This window comes from Natrix helvetica (assembly GCF_964273705.1).
Source record: "Natrix helvetica genome assembly, chromosome: 1".
Classification (NCBI taxonomy): Eukaryota; Metazoa; Chordata; class Lepidosauria; order Squamata; family Natricidae; genus Natrix; species Natrix helvetica.
Window position 1 is genome coordinate 212,393,375 of NC_138548.1, and position 23,955 is coordinate 212,417,329.

At 41.6% G+C, this 23,955-nt stretch overlaps 1 protein-coding gene across 2 annotated transcripts in view; it reads left to right on the plus strand.

Annotated features, from left to right (window-relative positions):
* Window positions 1–7,811: 7,811 nt before the first annotated feature.
* RARG (retinoic acid receptor gamma) overlaps window positions 7,812–23,955 on the plus strand; it is a 161,338-nt gene continuing 145,194 nt past the window's right edge. The window contains exon 1 of one of the 2 annotated variants that reach the window (XM_081936369.1): window positions 7,812–7,977. The gene's annotated coding sequence lies outside the window, so the exon portion shown is untranslated. Of the gene's footprint in view, window positions 7,978–8,321; window positions 8,375–23,955 lie in introns of those variants that run through there. The other variant, XM_081936371.1, reaches the window with a different exon arrangement.

Genomic DNA, 23,955 nt, shown 5'->3' on the forward strand with positions numbered 1-23,955 from the left:
AGCCTTGAGGGCACTATGTATTGCCCAGGTCATATACTGGGGACACCACCCCAGAGGGGGAGAGAGGCTTTATACACAGAGCATCTAAAGTCTGTACTTGAAAGTACTTAACATGTGACAAGGAGATGGATTCTACATTAAATTCCAAGCTTAGAATTAATCCTTAAATGGACCACCAGAGAGGCTGTTTTCTATAGGTACAATACCAGCCTGCAATTAGACAAGCAAGGTATTGAAATACCATTTCTGGGTGCTTTAAAGCATCCTATTTTCTGCGTATACAAACATTTTCATTCGCCCTTCTGACGGCTACATGCTGTAGTTTTAAAATGTAGATTCATGTGTGATATCACATGAATATTTCTGCTTAGCTGCAAGATATTTTAAATGGCTTTTTTTTTTTAGTATTCAGCTTTTCTTGAGTCAGAGATGGAGACTGAGATAAAATTTGGATGCTGATTTGTGCTTCTTATCAAAAGGTTATGATATTAAAAACTTGTTCATTAAGCTGCTGGCATCTTTTCAGAGTGAATTCAGAAGGTCTGGAAGCTGGCTTTGTATATGTGCATGTGTGTGTGTGTGTGTGTGTGTGTGTGTGTTGGTGGTTGAAATTGTTCAAGATTCAGCTCAAGCTGATAGATAAGTTACAATATATCAAGGTTAGCGGCATACCTTGCCAGAAGAGAAGTTAGAGAAAAATAAATGGTGTTATATTACCGTGTTCTCCTCTAGTTTAAATTGCCAGATTGCCAATTTAATTGATGATATAACATCAATTTTGTTCGTCAGATACCCCAGAGGTGTCAAACTCGATTTCATTGAGTGGCTCATCAGGGTTGTGTTTAACCTTGGTGGGGCGTGGCGTGGTGAGGGTGGGCGTGGCCAGCTCCAGTAGTGGGTTGCCAATTTTTTTACTACTGGTTCGGGTGCGCTCCCATTCACGCTCCCACGCACGCATGACACTTCTGCGCAAACACAGAAGTGTCTGGGCGGATGGGTGGAGCCTCCCTCCGCTTCTAGTACCAGTTTGCCTGATCTGGCCCGAACTGGGAGCAACCCACCTCTGGTCACTCGATGTCACTTGTGTCAGGGGCGCCTGTGATGGTGCGAGAGTCCTGCCAGCCCTCCAGAGCTCCATTTTCGCTGGGAGAGGCACTGCAAGACCAGCCCTTCACTATTTCCAGGGCAGCCCTGTGGGCCAGATCTAAGCAACCCATGGGCTGGATCTGTCCCCCCCACCCCCCAGGCCTTGAGTTTAACATCTCTGAGATACACTGATAATTTATGTGTGCATCGCAATCAAACACAAAAACACGCAGCACCCCAAAAACAAATAATGTTGGAGAGATAAAGAAGTTTTGCATACCAGCGTCAATATAATGCAAATGTCACGACCTCAGTATATAGGATGCCTACTGCTGGGTAGAAAATGCTAAATGCTTATACTGTACGTTTATTTCCGTGCCCCTAAAAACGTACTTACATAACCTTGCTTCAAAATAGCTTCAGATAATGGAAAGAACTGTGGCACATAATTCTCTTCTTTCCTTAGATATCACAGTACAGATAGTGAATATTCAAAGAGAGAATGTAGGCATTTCTGGGGCAGGGCTAATCAATAGAAAGGGGATCATTTGCTTGGATAAATTAAATGCCACCTTTCCCAGTCATTTTCTAAGCTAGGGAAAGGAAGAACCTTCTGTAGTATCTGAATGTAACCAAGAGAAGGAACACTCTATTGCTTGCTAAAGCTAAATCTAATGTTTTTCCCCAGAACGAAACTTGAAGGATAGAGGAGAATAATTGTAGCTCAGGGCTGAACTGTGAGTTCCTTGATGCTCTCTAAACTTGGTTGTTTTACTGCAAACATTTCATTACTAAACTAGAAACTTCTCTCACTTTACCTAGTTAGGCAATAAAATATCTACATGAAAACAACCAAGCTGAGGGACCCCACAAACTCAAAGGAGTCTTGCTATAGTCCAGAGTTTCATGTGCTGGTGTGGTCATGGCTGGGTCATTTGAATTTCCCATGTTAATAATAATAATAATAATTTATTAAATTTCTAGACCGCCCCCTCTCCCGGGAGGGACTCGGGGCGGTGTACAGGAATAAATTTAAAACATACAAACAATCATACACATAAATAAAAATCAGATTAAACAACCCCTGTACAATTTATAAAAATTAAAAAACAGACCTTAAAACCAATCTTTAAAAATTTAGAAATAGACTGAGGTGGGATAGGTGGAATTAGGCCAAGCCGGCTAGCTGGAATAGGTGGGTTTTAAGTTTCTGACAGAAGGAGCGGAGATCCGTAGTCATTCTAATGTCGGGGGGGAGGTCATTCCAGAAGGTCGGGCCCATCACAGAGAAGTCAAATGGAGGTATGTTGGAGTCAAATGGAGGTATGTAGTTACCATCCAGACTCAATTCTTCTTTCTGGGGACTTTTTCAACATCGCGTATCTCAGTGAGATGCCGGGAACCATTTGCGTTTCAAGAAAAGGCTGGCTGGCTCATTATTAAGGATGCTCCCCTCTACGATGGGTTGGCAGCAGGGATGTGAATTGCAGGTTGCCATTTTGGAAGAACTCGGACGATTGCTTAACTGACATTGATCTCTGTGCTATTTAGCCGTCTTGTCTTTGCTTGTCATAAGAACACAAGAAACCTTTAACTGGATCATATCAAAGGTGCATCTAATTCTACATTCTGTATTGCAAAGTGGGTAACAATTACTACTGTAGTTGGGCTATTTTCAACAACATTTATCTTTTAAATGAAAAGTGAAGGAATGAATCTAGGACCTTTTGCATGTAAAGCCTGCTTTCTTCGGTGGTAGAGCTGTGCTACTGTTCACCCCATTAGTAAGCAGCCGAACAGAACAGAACAGAACAGAACAATAGAGTTGGAAAGGACCTTGGAGGTCTTATATTCCCTGATGAGGCAGGAAACCCTATATCATTTCAGACAAACCCTATACCATTTCAGACATTATGCCCACACCTCTTATACTGTGCTGTCATACCCTGCTGCTTTATTTAGCAATTTTCACTTTAATTTTAGCGTAATTATAAAGGGCACATGTTTCTCTTTCCCACATTAGAATTAATATGAGAAAGTGACACGCTTGGTTGTCCAGTCTCTTCTTAAAAGCCTCTACGGATGGAGCACCCACAACGTCTGGAGGCAAGTTGTTCCAATGGTTAATTGTTCTAACTGTCAGTAAATTTCTCCTTAGTTCTAGGTTGCTTCTCTTCTTGATTAGTTTCCATCCATTGCTTGTTGTCCTGCCTTCAGGTGCTTTGGAGAATAGCTTGACTCCCACTTCTTTGTGGCAGCCCCTTAAATATTGGAACACTGCTATCATGTCACCCCTAATCCTTCTTTTCATTAAACTAGACATACCCAATTCCAGCTGCCATTCTTTATATATTTTAGCCTCCAGTTCCCTAATCAACTTTCTTGCTCTAACTAAACCACACTGAGCATGGTGTGACGTAGTTTGTAGGAAGTGTGGTTTTGACTGTATTTGTAGCAATATGGTATTAATAATGGCATTAGATATCCCCAGGTGTAACATATTTGTTTAGAAAGGCAGGCAGATTCTATTGTTAAACATTGGCATCTGCCAATGCATGGCAAACTGGATATAGTGGTATCTTTAGTGGCCTTATGAATTTTGTCCCCGTCAGCAGTATTATTCCCCAATGACTAGACCATGAAAGATGCAGCTCTTGAGAACTGTAATTATGAAGTTGGGTAGGGTAGTTACTTTGGGCTTCACATATTACATTCAGTCAAATTGTGGTTGTTGGTTTTGGCTGTCAGTGTGATGTGTAGATGAAATAATGGAACCAGGAAATAAATTATAGTTTGAATGGGTGGTACATCACAATCTAAAAATCTTAGTTTCTTGCTGGGTTACTAATGACCATTTTCGCTTAGCATTATTTGCACATAGGGATGTGTTCATTTGCAATCTCTGGCTTATTCCTGGTTTTTTTTTTCAACTAAGGCATAAGTTAGTCTGGAATCCAGGCACAAAAGCACGAGATAGGAACTGTGAAAAAGGAGGGGAAACAGAGCAGGAATTAATTAAATTGCAATCACTTTATTTGCAATCTTGGCTTCTTTTCCACGTGATGTGTAAATAAACCATAGCTTAGGATAAAGTATGAGTGCAGTTTTAATTGTTCTCATAAGCATGAATAAGTCTTTTTAGGATTGAACAAGTCTTAGATGTTTCTTTTTCCCTTTCTTTCATAGTTTTCAGAGTATCTTTGTCCTTTTCTATGAGGGCCAAACTAGAAAAGGCATCTATACTAATGGGCACAAGTGGCCTCTTAAAAATAAACTACAAGAGTAACCAGCAATTGAACAAGACCCTGGCATGTGAAGAGAGGAATTTTGTTTCTCTGTGGTTCTACTTCAAAGGAGGCACCATAGGGAATTATAGATTGTCCTGGTTTATCTCCCCCCCCCCCCGCATTGGTGCTATCATAGAAAGGATCCATCAGTAGCCAAGCTACTTACAGCAGTTCGTTCAGTGACCGTTCAAAGTTACGACAGCACTGAAAAAAGTGACTGATGACCGTTTTTCAGAGTTATGACCTTTGCAGCAATCCCAGGATCGTGTGATCAAAATTCAGATGCTTAGCAGCCGGTTTATATTTATGACCGTTGCTGTGTCCCAAGGTCATGCGATCCCCTTTCCGACAAGCAAAGTCAATGGGGGAAGCCAGATTCACTTCACAAACAGGTTACTAACTTATCAACAGCAGTGGTTCACTTAAACCACTGAGGCACGAAATATGGGGCAAAGCTCACTTAACAAATGCCTCACCTAACAGCAGAAATCTTGGGCTCCATTGGGGTCGTATGTCAAGGACTGTCTGTGTGCCAGGGCTGGATCACAATCCGTAGGAACAAAAGAAGGAAGAGACTCCCAGAATGTGAGCAGCAATGCAAAGAACAGAGAAGTGTGGGGTGGGGATGGGGGGGGGGGAGAACAGGACAGGAGATCTGTCTTGTTGGAACAGGCCGTCTTGCCTGATAAGCCTGCAGCATTTATTGGAGGTGGGGGGCAACCAGTCCAGACAAGATTGCTCAAGCCTCTCCATCAAACTGGGTTGGAGGCAGAAGCCACCCTCTTCCACCCTGGAGCTCAGCAAAAAGAGGTGCTGGGCTCTCTACTTCACAAGTCCCCAACGGTCTTGTGTTGGGGCTGAGTATTTTGCTGTAGCAAGTCAGGGATTTGGAGACCTAAATTTCTTCATCCGTCTCTGTGCAACTGAGGAGAGATGCAATACGAACTCAAGGCAAACTGCTCCAAACTCAATTGCAGAAAATACGACTTCAGCAACAGAGTGAGTGGTCAGTGCCTGGAATGCTCTACCTGACTCTGTTGTTACAGACTCAAACCCTCACAGCTTCAATCTCAAACTGTCTACCGTGGACCTCACCCCATTCCTAAGAGGTCCGTAAAGGGGCGTGCATAAGCGCACCAGCGTGCCTACCGTCCCTGTCCTACTGTTCCCATTTATCTGTATTTACCTGCTTTGTTCGTGTTTATGTTCATGCCTATACTTGTTATCTTGTACATGTTTGACAAATAAATAAATAAATACAATTTTTTTTTTAAAAAAAGAGCAATACCCTTGTCTTGCTGCTTAGTGCATTTCTTACTTTCTGTGGTAAACGTGAGTTAGCTATGGCAGGGTGGTGGGGTGGTGGTAGATATGAGAGGCATCTCTTTCTAAAAATATTCTCCTTCAATCTGCCCCATCAAGATATCAAGATCTGGAATTCAAGAAAAGAAGAACTGTTTGTGGTCCGTCCGTCCGTCCATCCACACACACACACCCCGATCAGTGGGGTAGTTTTCATAACTAGGTGGCTTTTCGTACTTCAGCTGGCATGTTCAGAGTTGCCAAATCACACAGGCTGTGCTTTCCCAGGGCCAGTGGTTGGTGTGAGCATGGCACAGGTTCAAATGCCCTAAAAATGGAGACTTTAGTGGCACTAGTGTCTGCCAGCAGGTGGTCTAATGTAAATAGTTATCATGTCCAAGGTGGAGGATATAGTATATATATAATCACCATTTCGGGAGACAACATGTGGTGTTCTTTAAAAATAGCAGTCATAAACTTGTGGAATCAGTGGGAGGGCCTTAGCTCTTGGCATTTCCAGGCGGGACTAGAAAAAATTTGGTCTTAAACTGATGGGAGTCGGCTGCCGATTTATTCAGACACTAGTGAGCTACGGAGATCTGAGTCAATATGAGATGGTTGTCTAGTATTTGGATACTGGTAGTTCTCAATTAAAAACAGTTCATTTAGCGACTGTTCAAAGTTACAACGGCACTGAAAAAAGTGACTTACAAACTTTTTTCACACTTACAACCATTGCAGCCACCCCATGGTCAATGTGATCAAAATTCAAACGCTTGGCAATTGACTTGTATTTATGACGGTTGCAGTGTCCTGGGGGTCATGTGATCATCTTTTGTGACCACCTGACAAGCGAAGTCAATGGGGAAGCCAGGTTCACTTAACAACCGTGTTACTAACTTAACAACTGCAGTGACTCGCTTATCAAACTATGGCAAAAATGGGGCAAAATGCACTTAGCAAAGGCCTCAATTAACAACAGAAAGTTTGGGCTCAATTGTAGTCATAAGTTGAGGACTACCTGTATTTGACTTATTTGTCAAAGCTCAGGAGAAATCACCCAAAAGAGGCTTTTTAAGATCCTCCCAAAGTGTGGATACTACAGTGCCCAGAATTCCATGCCAATGCCTGGAGGGCACCAGGTTGAAGAACTATGCTGGGCAGGGTCAATCATATTATCTGAGGTCACTGCTTCCTTTAAAGCCATGTGGACTGATAGTGCCTTGTAAAAACTTCCTTGGCACTTTAACAATTGCATAAGGCTAAGCAACGGTGGGGGTAGAGAAGGAAGAGATTAAGAGCAGGTGGTGAGCCAATTTACAAGGAAGATTTCTCTGCCCTTACTGGCCTTAACTTAGAGCAAAGATGTACCAAGGCTTCAGTGTGAAAGCTGAGATGGCCCCTCATCCCAAAGACCTCCAAAAGTTGGGTTAATTTCTAATATGACAGAAGGGAGGATTTACTGAACGGAAGGGATTGTATTTAACTCTGTTTATTAAAGAGTAATGACATTTAGTTTTTATCCCGTGGTCCCACCGGCTACTTTTTGGAACAGGACCCGTTGGCATCCTGGTGAAAACCACAGAGACTTGGAGATCAGTTAGATCAACACCCACCCACCCCGGCATGGCAAAGCTACTTGACAACATTGTGACTCGCAAATGCACTCACAAAGTGTGTGTAGTGGAAGGGTTCGCCCACAGAGAGGGATAGACAGAGAGAGTTAACTAGAGGGCTGCTGTAAACGGCACGGGCTTCTTTAGACCAAACCCCCGAGTCCTGGCACACAACGTCTGCTCGTCTTTTGGGGTCTCTGTGGGTGACGGGCGGGCTCCGGTCGCATCCTGGCTTGGGGGGAGGAAGCCGCTGGGCTGTGGGACCTAGGAACAAGTCCCACAGCCCAGCTGTGACAGACGCCTGGGCGCAGGGGGAGCGGCGGCGGCGGCAGAGAGAGGAGGAGAAGAGAGAAAATATTTTCCGTGTCTTCGCCTGAAGTCATTCTGTGGTTTTTGAAAAAATGTGCTGTATATTTTCAGGGCTGTGTCACATGATCTACTGGGGTTATGAATAGCCGAGTATAATGATTTCTTAGCGAACGTTGAGAGAGAGAGAGAGAGAGAGAGAGAGAGAGAGAGAGAGAGAGAGAGAGAGAGAGAGAGAGAGATTCTCAACGCGAGGGAGGCTCCTATTCGCCCAGGAGCAGCGGGAAGAGACGGGACGTGGAAAGTTCCTCGGAGCTCCAGGTGTCTGTCGCGGTCCGTCCTCCCAGCCCACCTCGTCTGTAGCCTGCGCGGGCAAACAGGTGAGTGGGCAGTTGGCTGGGCCTTGAGCTGAGGTGCGAGGTCAGATCCCCTGATGTGGCACTTGGATTTCTGGGCTGCTCCGCTTTCTTTTTGAGTTGTGTGGGTGTGTGGGTGTCTTCGGAGTTTTACTCGAGTGCGGCACGGTGGGTGATCCTGTGGAAGGGAGAAGGTCTTCTTGAATGAGAGAGAGAGAGAGAGAGAGAGAGAGAGAGAGAGAGAGAACTTCGTACGTCTGAGATGGATACACACACACACACACACACACACACACACACACACACACACACACACACACACGAGACTGTGTCAGAGCCGCCCTGTGATGGATTTGTCCAGGACTCCGTATGAATGGCAGGAACCCTGACTCCGAGAAAGTGTGAGAGTGACAAAGTTGGGGTAAGGATAACTATATGTAGATATAATGTGTAGATGGTGGTGGTGATGGGATTTGTTTGGACAGAGGAACCTCTCATGTGGGTGAACGCCAGTTTGATAAGCTTGGACAACCCTGTTGCCTTCCTTCTCTCTCTCCCCCCCCCCTCAAATTCCCTTCCCATTCAGTGTGTGGAGTAATGCCTCCCCCTGAATACTGATTTGCATTGAGCCTGGAAAGGTGTTGTTGAAACCTTGGCTGCTTTCAGTCATCGGCACATCCTCTCACTGAGAGTATTCAGAAGTGCAGGGTGGGCAATTAGACAGGCAATTTGTGATTGCAGAAGGAAGCCCCCCTCTCTCCCCCCTCCCTCCACCTAGCCCCCCAGGACCATTTCTTTTCCCTCTGAACAAAGTTTTTTCAAAGTTGAGGGGGCAGGCGGCAAGGGATTACTTTGTGAATGTTTGCGGAAGGAGAAGGGGTGTGGCAGCCCATACTGTCTCTAAGAAAAGAGTGCCCAGCATCTGTAAGTTTTTGTGGGAAAGTGCTCAGCTTCGGCCGGAAAAAGTGTTGTAGTGGTGGGTGGCTGTGGATTAGGAGGGGCACCTTTGGGCCTGTGCTCCAGATGCCTAGACCATTATACCATGGTGCTAGTCATTATTTTATTTTTATTTTTACTTCTGAAACCTTTAGCTACTATGAATAACTTTCCTCTTCTCCAAAAGCTATCCAAATCCTTGAATCGGTCAATTAAACTAGGGTCCCATCAACATATATTCCTAAAATAGCAAACAGATTGTTCTGATTTCATTGTCAGATTCTTTCTGCTAGGCATAGGAAAAGAACAAAGTAAACTTTGCTGTAGTTTCATCCTGACACAGACCTTTCCGGCCATCCTCTTATTTATGACTTGCTATCAAGCCAGTATGGCTCCATGCTATCTTCATGTAAGAGAAGGACTTGCATACATAATTAGCCCATCCATCCATCCATCCATCCATCCATCCATCCATCCTTTATAGTCATCCTGCTGCTCTCTAATCTTTCCTCTTCGGCACCTCCTTGTTGCTGATATGAGTATCACTCTTGTGTAGACTGTGGACTGCCCAATAGGCTGGCTTGATGGTTGTGGTGGCTAGCAGCCTATGTGCTTGGATTTGTTCTGTTGAGTAGGCAACAAATCTGTTTCCTTGGCAATCTTCTGTAGATGCCTGCCTAGCAACAGAACCAATTTTCAGGCCCAGATGTCTGGACCTCAATAAGAGATATGATGGTGTATAGGATTCCAAAAATAATGAGACCAATATGTCTGTGCTCGGAGCCAATTAAATGCAGATCTAAAAAGTCTCCATCTTGTCTCTGTTGGACTGTTTTGTATATATTAACATATTAATGTTAAGGTTTTGATTGGAAAATTGAACCAGGCTGGATGGTATAGTCTGGATCTTTTAAATGAGCACCCCCTAAAGGAAAATTTGAGGATTGCTCCCCACATTCAATTATATTGTCAATTTTCTTTCTGTCACCTTTGTTATGTATCTGAGCATCTGTATTTGTCCTGTACGGAAAGGTGGAGCGACTGTTCCTGTTGTAACTATAAGGGGTATGAGGCTGATACATATATAGAGAGAGAGGTCATTCGACTTATTAGTCAGAACAACAATGAAATAAATGGATGCTCAGATTTTCCAAATTGATTGGAATAAAAATTGTAGCACATGACCATTTTGTGTTGGTGAAAATTGATTCTTCTTGCTTTCTTCAATTTGCTTCCTGCTTAATTACAAAGCAGAACTTGTTTCTGCTCTCCTCTGATTAGTGCAGAATTTTAAAAAGGGGGAATATGGATGGTATTTCTGCCTAGCCAACTAAAATTGCTTTCGGGTGGCCCCCTAGAATCCTCCTGTCTCAGGATTCAGACTGTTTCTCACATGGCAGACGAGGACCAACAGTGAGACATTAAAAAAAAAACAACCTAGAATATTCTTTGGGGTCCTGTTTACTGTTACTTTTGGTTCCATGGAATGCTCCCTTTATGTTTTTCATTAGTAGCAGCACTTGGCCAAAAACAAACTGTTAAAAAGGATGAAATTAAAGGCAGGCTTATAAATAAAGCCATGATGGATAAAATATGTATCCAGGCAAACCAAGTGGGGAAGTGCAATAAAAACTCTTTTTAAAAAAAAACATTGGGCCACAGTAGAATGAAAGAGGTATCTACGTCTCGGAACCTTTGCAGACTGAGTAGCCTCTGCTTTGATCTTGTCCAAGTTCTTTTTTGTGTCTTTCTCACTTAATTCAGGATACCATGTACTTCTGCCCATGTCATCATCTTAATAACGAGGCTAAGACTAAAAGAGATGGACTGGACAGTAATCCTCATCTGAGCATGGTTAGGGATGGTTTAGTCTTAGAACACAGATATCCATATAAAATACTGTCACTCTTGTCCAATCTGTCTTCTTCTTGGATGAGCTTCTTCTATAGCTAATTGCTATAGTTGTGTTTGTTTTTGATTTCTCCCCTTCAAGGATAGTCAGGAAATTGAAAAATATTGGGCTTTAAATTGCTCCCAGATATGCATGAGACAATCTTATTTGAGCGCAGAGTTGAACAAGATGAACATTAAAACCTTTCCCAATTGTATGGTTTTTGCTTTTCATTTAAAAGTTGTCTCTCGCCTTCTGCTTATCTTTTCTATTTGTTAACACACTTTGTAAAGCTTTATTCTTTTCCTTTATTCCTCTAACATTGTCCTCTACCTCCAAAGCTTGTTGGGCACAGTTTTTTTTCTCTTTCTTATGTAGTGGATGGAGTTGACTCTCCTCTATGACTAGAGTGGAATGTGCTGTTTAGCTTAACCTATTGTTAGAAGGGGTGCCCAGATCCATATTTATAGAGTATTATAACTTCTTAGAGCAAGAAGAGTGTTCCTTTTGTCTCACCTCCATTGCATAGAATATGCTGTGAAACAGTCACTGTTGCATAAACAGAACATATCAAAAATATGGTAGCCAAATATCATCTTTGTTCTAATAAAGCTGTTCTGAAAACCCCCCACATATGTTTTCTGTCTAAGAGCCTTTGCCCATTTGCTAATAATCTTTACCCACTAATCATAGCACAATTGTGCCCAGACCACATCTCTCTCTCCCTCCCTCCCTCCCTCTCTCTCTCTCTCTTTCCCCCCCCCCAGCCCTAAATCCCAAAGCCTTTTCATTACAACATCACCCAGCAAGAGTCAACCAAGCTTGGGACTCAGGAAAGCCTACAGAGATGCCCATGCATGGCCCCATGGGAGTCTGACAACCAATCAGAATACAAGCTCAAATTCAAAGCCCAACAGAAGGTATAAATCTCTCTCTCCCTCTTTCCCTCTCCCTCTCCCTTTCTCTCCCCACCCCCTCTCATCGTGTTCTCCTGAGATTGCATTCATCTCATTTCCAATCCATGGATGGACAAGCATTGGCAGCTTTAGCTGTACTAAGGTAGACATCCTTGGCACAGTTCAATGGCAGCCTGCAGATGTGTGAAATTTGTTAGGTTTTGCCTATTACCTTTGAGGATGAGTGAGTGAGATCAGGGGCCACAGAGGCTGGATAAGAGACAGCAATGGGAACAGCAGATGTTTTTATGGATGTAGTTTTCTGCTGATTCAAGGATAGGTGGGTAGAATTTTGACTCCGTGACAGAGAAAGGTCTTTTAGAGTAACACTTCTAAAGCATGATCCAAATTTATGGTGGCCAGCCACTCCTGGAGAATACAATGAATGTGGCTGAAGAATATTTTGCTATTTCTTTTCTTCCCATTTACAGAGGATCTAGGAAAGGGTTCTAGAGCACCCATCTCATCAACTTAGAAAGGACTTCAGCCAGGCCTTTGAGACAGAATACAAACAACACTGTACAGCGTTCATGGCAGGGAATGATCAATAATTGTGGGCAATGTGTCATTCAACTTGTCATTACTGGCCTTATCAAGTTGTAACTTTCTAGGAGATCCAGAGGTTTCCAAAATACGTTATTGGCTAACCAACTTAAGAATCTAAGAATATATTGGGGGGAGGGAATAAAAAAATAATGTGGAGCTGAAATGTGTTGCTTGATTTGTACCTCTTGGCCATGTGGAGTTTAGCTGAAATTTCCTGCATAACAAGTGCAGGTACTCTGGGCAGGTAACAGGACGTGATGTGCTAGAGGACCATAGGTCTCCTATTTCCTTAAGTGGAGGTTATACTTGCCATGGTCTTATTTTGAGATTCTTGTATTGGAAATTAGAGGATACCTTTCTTTAATCTAATACCCTTCAGATATATTAGATTATAACCCTATCATAGCAAGTCAGCAGGGTCCATAATTCTAGTAGTCTTAAATAGACTAAGTATGAATTGTGTAATTTGTAGTCTAACCTACCCAAAGTCGTTAAGTTGGGATTGATGATAGAAAAACAATTGTGGGTTAATTTCTGATAGGAGGACTAGCTAATTAAGTTTATGTCCCATGGATCATGTTTTCTTCCAAATCTCATCATGGCCAAGATTAGACTAGTTGTCAGGGTTCTAAGTAACACCCCCAACAAAAGAAGACTGTGAGAGTTTCTTCAAAGTTCCATTTTATTAGAGATGTCATATTGGCATATCTGGGAAAACCCGAATCTGAAAGCTTCCAGGTTTTCCCCACGCAAATGAAAGTTCAAGTACCTGCCCAGCACCCACATGTCCATCACATGGTCCAATCAGGCACCTTCCCAAATGGAGATGCCTCTCAGTCACCCTACTCCAGGTGCAGGGCAAGATGTCCTTGACTCTCTGAGAAAGGAATGTTACTTAGACTATATATCTCCCATGCTCCGTATAATCCTCGTCCCCCCCCCGCTCATTTTCCCACAGCAGAAAATGTGGCAGGCCTGAAGGCCCAATGCAAAAGATGGCTCCCAGGCCTGACATTAGGATTTTCTACATCTAGTGAGACAGAAAAACCTGCTATACTGGCAAGGAATTGCCATTTGGGCAATGTCAAATACACATATTTTTGAAAACAAAACCCAAGTTTCTAGTCTTCAGTAGTATGGAGAATAGAAAATACATGCAGGCTTGAATAAAAAATTGGCAATGTCTGAAGGTAGGACATTTACTCTGTGTAGCTCTCCCTCCCTCCCATGATTTACAGTGCCTCTGTTGGGGTTCATTCTAGACTGTGAACAAGATAAACAAGGCATGCAAGTACAGTCAATTCACATAATTCTGCTTGGCTAATTAGTTTAACTTAGCATAGACCAGGGGTGTCCAAACTTGGGAACTTTAAGACTTGTGGACTTCAACTCCCAGAATTCCCCAGCCAGCAGAGCAGAGCTGGCTGGGGAATTCTGGGAGTTGAAGTCCACAAGTCTTAAAGTTCTCAAGTTTGGACACCCCTGGCATAGACAGTTGTGTGTATCACTAGCCCTTCTTTGCTCCCTTTTCTTGTATAACGTTCTTCTGGCAAAAAAAAAGACTACTTAAAGAATTGGTTCCTAACCAAACTAAACATGAATATACTCTTCTTTTCTTCCCACTGATACTGCATTGAGTAGCAAGGTAACAATGATTTTTAGCAATTAAAAAAAAAACCTTGGCAAGTCTGAATCCGGCAATGGAAAGGTAGAGAACTGTGAAAGCATGAGAAAGAAACTCAAAATTTGATTTTGTTTGGTATTATGTGAGACAGAAACTCTGACTTTTAATAGTCTCTTATTATACAATAAAACAATTGCTACAATAAAGGGCAATGCTCGAATCCCCACTTACTTACATTAAAAGGGTTAGCAATCAACCCTCTAGATCAAACTTCCTTAATCTGAAATGCCCCTTTCCAACCATTGGATTAACGCCTGAAATTCCATTTTAACTATGGGGAAGCAAATCTAAGACCTCTTGAGAGCATCAGACAAGATCAAGAAGCTTTGAATTAGTTAAGAGGTTGCACTGTGGGATCTCACCTTTCAAAATATTTTTTTTTTATGGGAGAGCAGTGAGCAACCATGGACTGCAGTTCCTGTCATCCCAATAATGATGAAACTTGCTATCCGGCCAATTGTAGGAAATGTTAAAAGTATGGGATTTGAGTGGGAAGGAGTTTCCCAAAAGCAACTTGTTTTTGGAAAATAATACAGCAGGGTTATTTATGTTGATTTGCCATGCCCTTTCTTCTGCTATTGTGGATAAAACATGACAGGTGTTCCTGGCAAGCATCAGGGATAGAAATGATTCATCTTTCACCTTTTTATTTGTAAATCCATTGCAGCTCTTGTCCCACTAACAAAGTAAATAGCTGAGTTCTAGTTGAATGAGCAGGATCATGCTATCGAAAAGTCCATGGCATTTTGATTGAGTCTCTAAAGGTTGTAGATTTCAAAGGTGGCCAAAGTATCCTGAGGATTGTATATATTCTAGGCTGGAGAAACCAAATCATGTGGGTTATATTCTTAAAATGAGTTTAAACAGGTTGGAGTAACAGAGCCAAAGCTAATTGAACTTGGAAGGCAGCATTCTTCAACATGACAATCTTGAGATGTATTGGACAATTGCCTTATCCCCAGTCAGTATGCTGTTTGGGAATTGTGTGGGTCCAGGTGGAAATCCACTGTAGTATGCAGTAAAAGTAGCAATGAAATAGATCGTCCTGTCTCATCTTGTGGCACTTAAGATGTGTTGAACATCAACACCTATGGTTCTCAACCACCTCAAAGTGGCTGTGCTGGTTAGCAATTATAGAAATTCAAGAGGATCCCATTGAGGTAATTAGAACAGACTATGACAGCAGGCATCAATCCAAATGAAAGAAGAGAGAAGTAACCAGATAGATATAGAGAACATCATTGGTGGAGAAGCAGAATGATTCAGAGAAAAGGAAGATTGTATATGTTAGGGCAAAGGCCTTGAATTTCTCTAAGGTGAAGGAAGATGTGTTGTTGTAAGTTATTGCTATCTTAATTAGCATGGTGAAGTATTTTTTAGTAAAATGTAATCCTCAAATTGAGTTCAAGTCTCAGTGACTTCACGGATGTGTCATGACAAATAGATGAAAATGATTTGTCTTTTTTGTTTTATTTGTTTGTTCATCCAAGGATTGCAACTTTTTCTGCAATCTTTTTTTCAACTTCTCACTTTTAGTTTAAGAAACCGTAAGATTTCCCAACAGCCTCTCATCGAAAGACTAACCAGTTCTGAACCTGCTTAACTTTTTGAGATCAGCCAAGTTTAACTAGGGGCTTCTCGTAGAGTCATTATTAAATCTGACCTGTGGGAAAAAAGCCAAGCTATGCTGCAGGCATCTAGTTAGATTATGAGAGCAGGCAACCAGCCACAAGCCAGAAATAGTGACAGAGGAAGTGTTATTAATTCAGCTTGAATGCCATTCTTAGAATAAATGGCAAAGGATACAGTATGATGGATCCCAACAACATTGGACTCTTCAGGCAAGGAAAGAAAATGTTGTAGGAAAACAAATGACTATAGTACTCGGGTTCACTGTTTTTAAATTTGATATTAACCTAACATAGCCCTGGGCTAAGGCCTGGAAGGGCAGAGCTGCCATTTGCACCCACACAATGCAACCACTGTTTTCACAAATGATCTTGGCTGAGCTTGGATCAAATAGCCATAGTTTATGTGGCAGAGCCAAAGACATCACTTGGAAATGTGATGGATAGTGTGTTGGTATAGACGGGGGGGGGGGGGGGATGTCTTATGGCATGTCAGGGATTGGCAAAAGGACTGTTCATTTCCCTCCCCCCCAACTTTAGGAGGTACAATTTTTTAAGTAACAACTTTTTCAGAAATTCATTATTTTAAGAAATAATATAAGCCAAGTACCAAGGTATGTAACAATAACAAAATTATCTGAAACAATCCATAAAAAATACAATTAAAAAGGAAAAGATTTTAAAAAGCAAAAAAATCTACCTTAAATATTAAACTTATAGATAGCCATTGGATTACAAGAAATATCATATAATTCTATATTATAATCAAAATATAATTGTAAAATACCATAACATCTATGGTAAAGTTGAACATATTCTTGTTTCATTTGTTGATTAGTAGAAAATATTGACACTTCCAAGCAGTGATGTGCGGTGAGGTTTATGGCTGGTGAGGCTGGTGACGTCATCAGGAAGGCAGGGAATGGGACCACGTGTGCTGGAAGCTGAGGCTGCCTCATCCTCCAGCACACGTGATCCCATTCCCCACCTTCCTGAGTGCGCTCCGCTGGCTCGCACTCCGCGATCCCCAACAGCAGCTGCTTTTCAGTGCTTTTCTGTGCGTCTGGCGTTTAGGACATCCGGCTATCTACCTAAACACCAGACGCACAGAAAAGCACTGAAAAGCACTTCGCCTTCAAGCCACTTCATCTTGATGACATCGCTGACGTCGCTGCTGGGCGCGGCCGGACTGAGGTAACCAGAGTGGCGCCGAGGGGTCCGGGTGGACGAAAGAGCGAGCGAGCGAGCGAGCGATGGAGGATCAGGCAGCCTGATCCTCGGTCACTCGTCCGCCGGACTGCCTCAGCGCCACTCTGGCTACCTCCGTCCATCCGCGCATAGCAGCTGCGGCGACGTCATCAAACCCCTGCCACTTCTGGACGTCTATTGCAGTCGCGAGGAGTGCGCAAAGTACAGCAGAGGCAGGAAGGTTATTGGCACTTCCGAGAACCCTCCTGCCTCCGCCGGTTGCCCAGCTGGGAGCGCCCCGCGCACACTCCTCCTCCTCCCTCCTCTTCCTCTTATATATATGAAACTCCCTCGTGGATATTATTATTATATATTATTATTTCATGATGAGAGGTGAGGCTCTGCCTCCCCTGCCTCCCCTGACCGCACGTCCCTGCTTCCAAGAAGACTAAATTACACATTTTTGAAAATCAACCTTAATACTTGGAATAATTTCACTTCTCCAGTTTCTCAATGTTATCCTTTTTGCCACATCTTCTGGATGGTACAATCATAATTCCTCATAGACCATCAGATTCCAATGCTTTGGTATGCAATTAAACAATAACATACTTAACTTGTAAAGACTTTCCCATAAATCTATTTGTCTTCATTAAAATGTTGTTTCAGAAAAGTATCAAGTATCAGCAGGACCTTATCAAAAAAGTCAATAAAGTATTTTTCATCCCCAATGGATCTGATGTCTTTCTTTTCCTAATTTCCCTTGGGGCTTTGTCCAGGGATTCCTAAGTAGCTCATTCCATTGCTGAGACCTCTAATGTCTTTAGGTTAGTGTTTTAAAGAAACACCTTAGTCTATGAAAATATGACGCCCAGCTAAAAGAGATAAACCTTCTTGGCAGCGCAGTTTTATGCCCTTTGGTCTTCCCCTTCCCAATCGCCATTATCTGGCATGCCAGCTTCAGCTGAAGAAGAAGAGCCAAAGCAATTCTTCTTGACAGTAGCTAGCTGCCACTCCTGTTTGAAGGAATGGCTCGGTTCTCCATTGGGGAAATGAACTGTTTCAAGGTTAAGCTTCTTTGGAGGGGTGGGAGACATTTAGAACTTGGGATAGAGAAGTCCAAGTTGTACTCTCTTTGCCTTTTCTCGCTCATCAGCTTGTGTTCTTCCTCTACTTCCTCTTTCTTTTTTTTTCTCCCTCTCCAAAAGTCCTCCCTGCTGCAGCCTTTAAGCTTTGAGGCACTGAGTCTGGATAGTATCAAGGTGATAAGACTTACTCCCAAGGGGGCTGGTGTTTTCCTTTTGCACAGGGAAATGAGGGTGAGACAGCTGAGACCTGGTGACTGTATTCAGAGTTTTTTAACTTTGGGTGAAGGTGGCCCGTCGTAACATTTTTAGTGCGCAGCCCAAATGTACCATTCCTCTCCAGGGCTGAACCTGGGAAAAACTAGTTCAACAAGTTTGAAAGAGAAGCTGTCTGTATACAATACTGATTGGTTGGTTCCCATTATGTCACTCAGATATCTTCCCCCTCAGTTCCCAGAGCAGGGTTGCACTATCATTTTTTTGAAGCTAAACTTATCTTTTTTAGAAAGAGGCAATACTTTCATTAGAGACACATACATACACTACATGCTGGTTGGGTGCTTTCTAAAAAAAAAAAAAAACTCAAACCAAACCAAACCCCCAAGTGGATTAAAGTGTGCATAGTTATAGGGAAGTTGAATGGATCGGCTGGCATTGAGTTGGCAGTAATTTTACATCTGTCATTTTACTTGCAAAGGTGTGGGAAGGCTTCTTCCTGCAACTGGGGAATATGCTGAGAATTCTTTAAAAAAAGTAGCTCTTACTTCATCAAGATGGTGACAAATGTCATTCAATGTGATTAATTATGTAACCTGGAGGATAACTCTAGTAGTGGAACTTTAGCTCAAGAATCATTTTGCTTCCAAGTAAAACAAGCCGTTTCATACAGTGATTGGATTAATATATTGCGCTAAGACATTGCCTCATCTTAGCTTTTTAAATGTACTACAAATGATTGGATTTGCCCAACAAGGGAGCAATGGTTTACAAAGTACAGCAACTGGATTCATGTAGTATACTAAGCTAAAACAAACAACCAGATAATGCCATAGCACATAATGTGAAAGCTTCATTAACCTATCCGTGACTGGTGTTCTAAATCTAAAAAATGAACATACAAACTTGCTAGGTCTCTCAGGGAATTGTAAATAATGTTAAAATGTTGGTTGTATTTCTACATTTCACTGGCCAGTATATCTCCACTGATCTATGCTGAGATAACTATAATTACACTTCATGGTCTTGTGCAACCAATCCAGAATATCCTACAGCTGACCTTTTTTAGGAAAAAATCCAAATTTTATAGAACACTAGACTGCCAAAATCATCTCAGTTCTTTTTTGCCCCACCATCTTGGTGACTTTAAGCATTTTATTTGTTCTTCGTCCACCATGTTTGAGCGATGTTTCTTTTTCTTTAGCAAATGAAACAAAAAGCAAGATAACATTGTCTCTTTCTTGTTGATGCCTTTTTCAAAAACCATCTATGTCTTGAAGTCTAAGATTTTGTGGCCATCCTCCCCAAAGTGTTTTTACTGTGAAACTGAAAGTCCTCCCCGGGGCTGCCACTTTAGGTTTCTCTCCTGTCTTAGAAAGTGTCACACTAGTTCTGTTACCAAAAATTCTGCTGTTGCATGTCTCTGTGGAGGCAGATTCTGAAAGCAGCACACGCAGCTGGAAGTCACCCTATTTGAGCAAGGGATAAACACAAATTTTAACCATTGTCCAACATCATCGAAATGGAAACTGGGGATTAAAAACCCCATAATCTGATTGTGATTTAGGCACCAAAATACCTTGCCCAAGACACTTGTGCCATTAATCCAGGGAATATTATTTTCACCTCCTGTTTCAATACCAAGAAAACGGAAGTAATTAAATTAGGTGCAGCTAACTTTTTGCACCTCAAGGAGCCTTTTACTGCCAAGTTAAGGAGACAATGATAGCAGGGGCAAAAAAATTTGGTTATACGACAGAATTAGTAGAATGACAGCAACTATGGGATAGAAACTATAAATTACAATGTCTACTGCATATAAAGAAAACTTATATAAGATGTTTTATAGTTGGCATTTTCCACTGGCAAGGTTGGCAAAGATGTTTAAAGATAAATCAGCTAAATGCTAGAAATGCCAGCAGACACCCGGGTCGTATTATCCAGTGGTGGGTTCCGGATCCAGTTGCAACCGGTATGGTTGCAACGAGGCCCGGTGTCCTCCACATGCATCTTACCATCTAGCGACGCCTCTGCAAGCCTCCGCAACGCTCCAGCTGCTTGGTGGAGCGTCATTCAGGTGCTGTACGCACCATGCACGTGCGCGGAAGCACCAAAGGGTTTAAATAACAGCAGCCAGGATTGAATTTGCACAACACCGATGGTTAGAGAATAAAAATGAAAGTTAGAAATGAAAGTAGATTAGTGAAATATAGAAAATATATTAATAGAATTAAATATTTTAAGAAGAGGATTGTTATAGTATCTCAGATATGTTAAGTATATCATTATTAAGTCATGAGTACATAAATAACAACTATGGTTGTAAATTCTAATTGTTATTGCACAAGATATTTTTACCCAGACAGCACACTGTTTAATACAAGATGGGTTGTTTGTATTGAAATAAAATAAATAAATAAAAACACAAAATCTGATGCTTCCAAAGGTTCTGCCTTTATGGTTTTAAGTGTACTAAAAATAAGGACATTCTGCAACCTCAGATCTTTCTGGAACAGAGTACCACAGTACTCAGTGTGCCTCTATACTTATTATCCGCAGTAAGATTCTTTCTACACAGGCTTTTCCTTTTGATGTATTTGCAATCATTTCTCTTCTCTTTATAAAATGTCTCCATAAACAATAGATATGATTTCCAGTTCTCTACTAGACCATACTGGCTCAACAACAGCAGTATACTTCATAAGCAGTTCCTGCTATATGTGCCCTGGTGTTGTCTTCTGTAGCACAATCACCCATCATTCAGTACTGAATGCCAGGGTTGGATTCAGAGAATTTTGCTTCTGATTCAGAATCTTATGCTTGAGTATTTCTTTCTCCTGCAGATTCAGCAATTGGATTAATGACTGTTCTTTTCTTTGGAGGCTCTCCCTCTCCTTTCATTTCAGCTCACCAATGCAGCCACCATTCCTTGATAACCAGTCTGGTCTTATCTGATGTCTCAGTTCTAATATCGCTATCAGTTTTGCCTATGTTCCTTCAAGGAGGAAAGGGCTGCTGAGATGCCTGAGAATCTATTATTTTATGTATGTACGTATGTATGCATGCATGTATGTATGTATGTACAGTATGTATATATGTATGTATGTATGTATGTATGTATGTACAGTATGTATATATGCATACATGCATGCACGCATGCATGCATGTATATGTATATATATGGTATATGGAAGTTTCATATTGTGTACAAGACAGAATGGAATCTTCCTCTTCAAAGATCTAATTCCTGATTGCATCACAGTAGAAACCTCCCTGGGTATAAATTATTTATTTATTTATTTATTTGGATTTATAAACCGCCCCCTCTCCCAAAAAGGGACTCGGGGCATTAGAATATTATCAACATGCCTTGATAAAGAGAGACTTAGCTTGAATTCATTTGGGAGATGTTGGTATTCTATCTCAAAGATAGAATGTCAAATATCAAATGATAAGGTTGAAAAGGCTTCTATTAATACCCCTGTGAAATCAAATAGCAATTGTTGTTGTTTTTAGCCTTTCTCTGAAAGAGCTTTTAGTCACTGTCTTTCTCACTGACTGGGGCCATTTTTCAAAGCAATAGTTCAATGTGTTGATATATTGCTGACAACACTGCAGAGAATATTGTTGGGGTGGTCATGCTACAATAGATTTGGCTATACTATTTGGGCCTCTTTAATGCCTGGTCCAAGGAATGCGGTGACCAAGATGCTGAGCTTGTCGATCAGAAAGGTCGGCAGTTTGATGGTTCAAATCCCTAGCACCATGTAATGGAGTGAGCTCCTGTTACTTGTCCCGGCTTCTGCCAATCTAGCAGTTCGAAAGCATGTAAAAATACAAGTAGAAAAATAGGAACCACTTTTGGGGGGAAGGTAACAGCGTTCCATGCTCCTTCGGCATTTAGTCATGCTGGCCACATGACCACGGAGACGACTTCGGACAGCGCTGGCTCCTTGGCTTTGAAACAGAGATGAACACTGCCTCCTAAAGTCAGGAATGACTAGCATATATGTGCAAGGGGAACCTTTACATTTACCTTTTAATGCCTGGCCCTTTCTGGAAGACTACAGGTAGTCCTTGACTGACAACAATTCATTTAGTGACTGTGGAAAATTACAATGGCATTGAAAAAATAACTTACGACCGTTTTTCACACTCACAACTCTTGTAGCATCCCCACAGTCACATGATCAAAATTCAGATGCTTGGCAACTGGTTCATATTTATGACAGTTGCAGTGTCCTGGGGTCATGTGTTCAGCTTCTGCTACCTTCTGACGTAAGCAAAGTCAATAGGGAATCCAGATTCACTTAACAACCATGTGACTAACTTAACAAATGCAATGATTCCCTTAACAACTGTGGCAAGGAAAGTCATAAAATGGGGAAAAACTCACGGAACAAATGTTTCACTTAGCAGCATAAATTTTGGGCTCAATTATGGTCGTAACTTGAGGACTATCTGTATTTTTCAATCTTGAAGTTTCCATCAGTTGTATTACCTATCATTTTTATTATTTGGTTGAGGTAGCTGTTGTTATTGATGGTGTTTTCATAAGGTCCAGAAGGTACAGGAGATGGCCAAACGGGGGGAAATTTACACAGCAATTATTCACCCTAACAATCTTAGAATGAAACTCGGTTTTAGCCTCTATTGCTGGCGCTTCCTAGCACATTATCGGCATGAGCCACAGAGTCTACTCAAAGTCACACTTTGAAGAAGAATCGTAAAGATCTCCAATCTGAGGTGAAGATTGTGAATGATTATATCACTCCTTGAGAGCTTTGATTTTGACAAACATCCTTCTGTTATCCTTCCAGGATAATCACAGGTATCCGTCTTTAGACATTATGGATGCATGCTTTCATACTGTCATCATCCCAAAATATATTGTCATTCCTGATTTATTCTTGAGTGTACCCAATATCAGTATTTCTTTCTATTATCCCTCTTTTGGTATCACAGACATTTATCAAGTGCATGGTGGTAATTATAGCACATCTTTGAAGCAGAGAGATGAAAGATTAGCGTTTTTAACAATTTGTAAACCGCCTAGAGTCTATGGGAGTCGGCTTTCATTTATATTTAATAAATTACGTGGTTCATCGCAGAGTCAGCCAGATGTTTAGACTGGATTTGGCATTTTTATTGAGTCTTACCAAAGACCTGGGATAGCAGATGGTGTTGTTTGATGGTGACAAAGGTACCACCTTTAGATATTTGTAGTGATCGTCTTCATCCAAACTCTTGTTATTTCCACAGGGTATCTTGGTTCTTCAGTTTTCCCCTGTGTATTATGTGGGCAATGTGCAGTTAGATTCACAGTCTAAGACTGGTGGAAAATTAATAATTCAAGTCTGAAGAAAGGACCAAAGAATTGTTAAGATAGTATCTAAGAATACAGGCAGTTCCAAGAGGGCAAGATGTGTGTGTGTCTGTGTGTCTGTGTCTGTGTGTTTTAAATTTAGGGCACTTAGTTGTTATAAATTCAGTATTCCCAGGTGTCAAGGAAGTTCTTCAGGTATTGTTCCAAAGGCTCTAATCATAGTTGGTATAACAATGGATTTCTTTTCCCATAAGGATTCAATTTTGATCTGCAAGTCCCTATATTTCATATTTTTTTCCAAATGTTTTTTCCTCCATATTATCATCACCCAGAATAACAACATCAATGAACCAGATTTTTTTCTTTTCAATAACTGCCACATCCGGCATGCTATGTATATTTACCGGTATGCTTATTATGTTTCCCCTGTTTATTGTTGTTATCATTGATATATAGTCAATCAGATGTTTAGACTGGATTTTACATTTTTATCCACCCATCAAGTCGTTCCTAAGGACTCGAGACAGAGGCAGATGTGAGATAGGC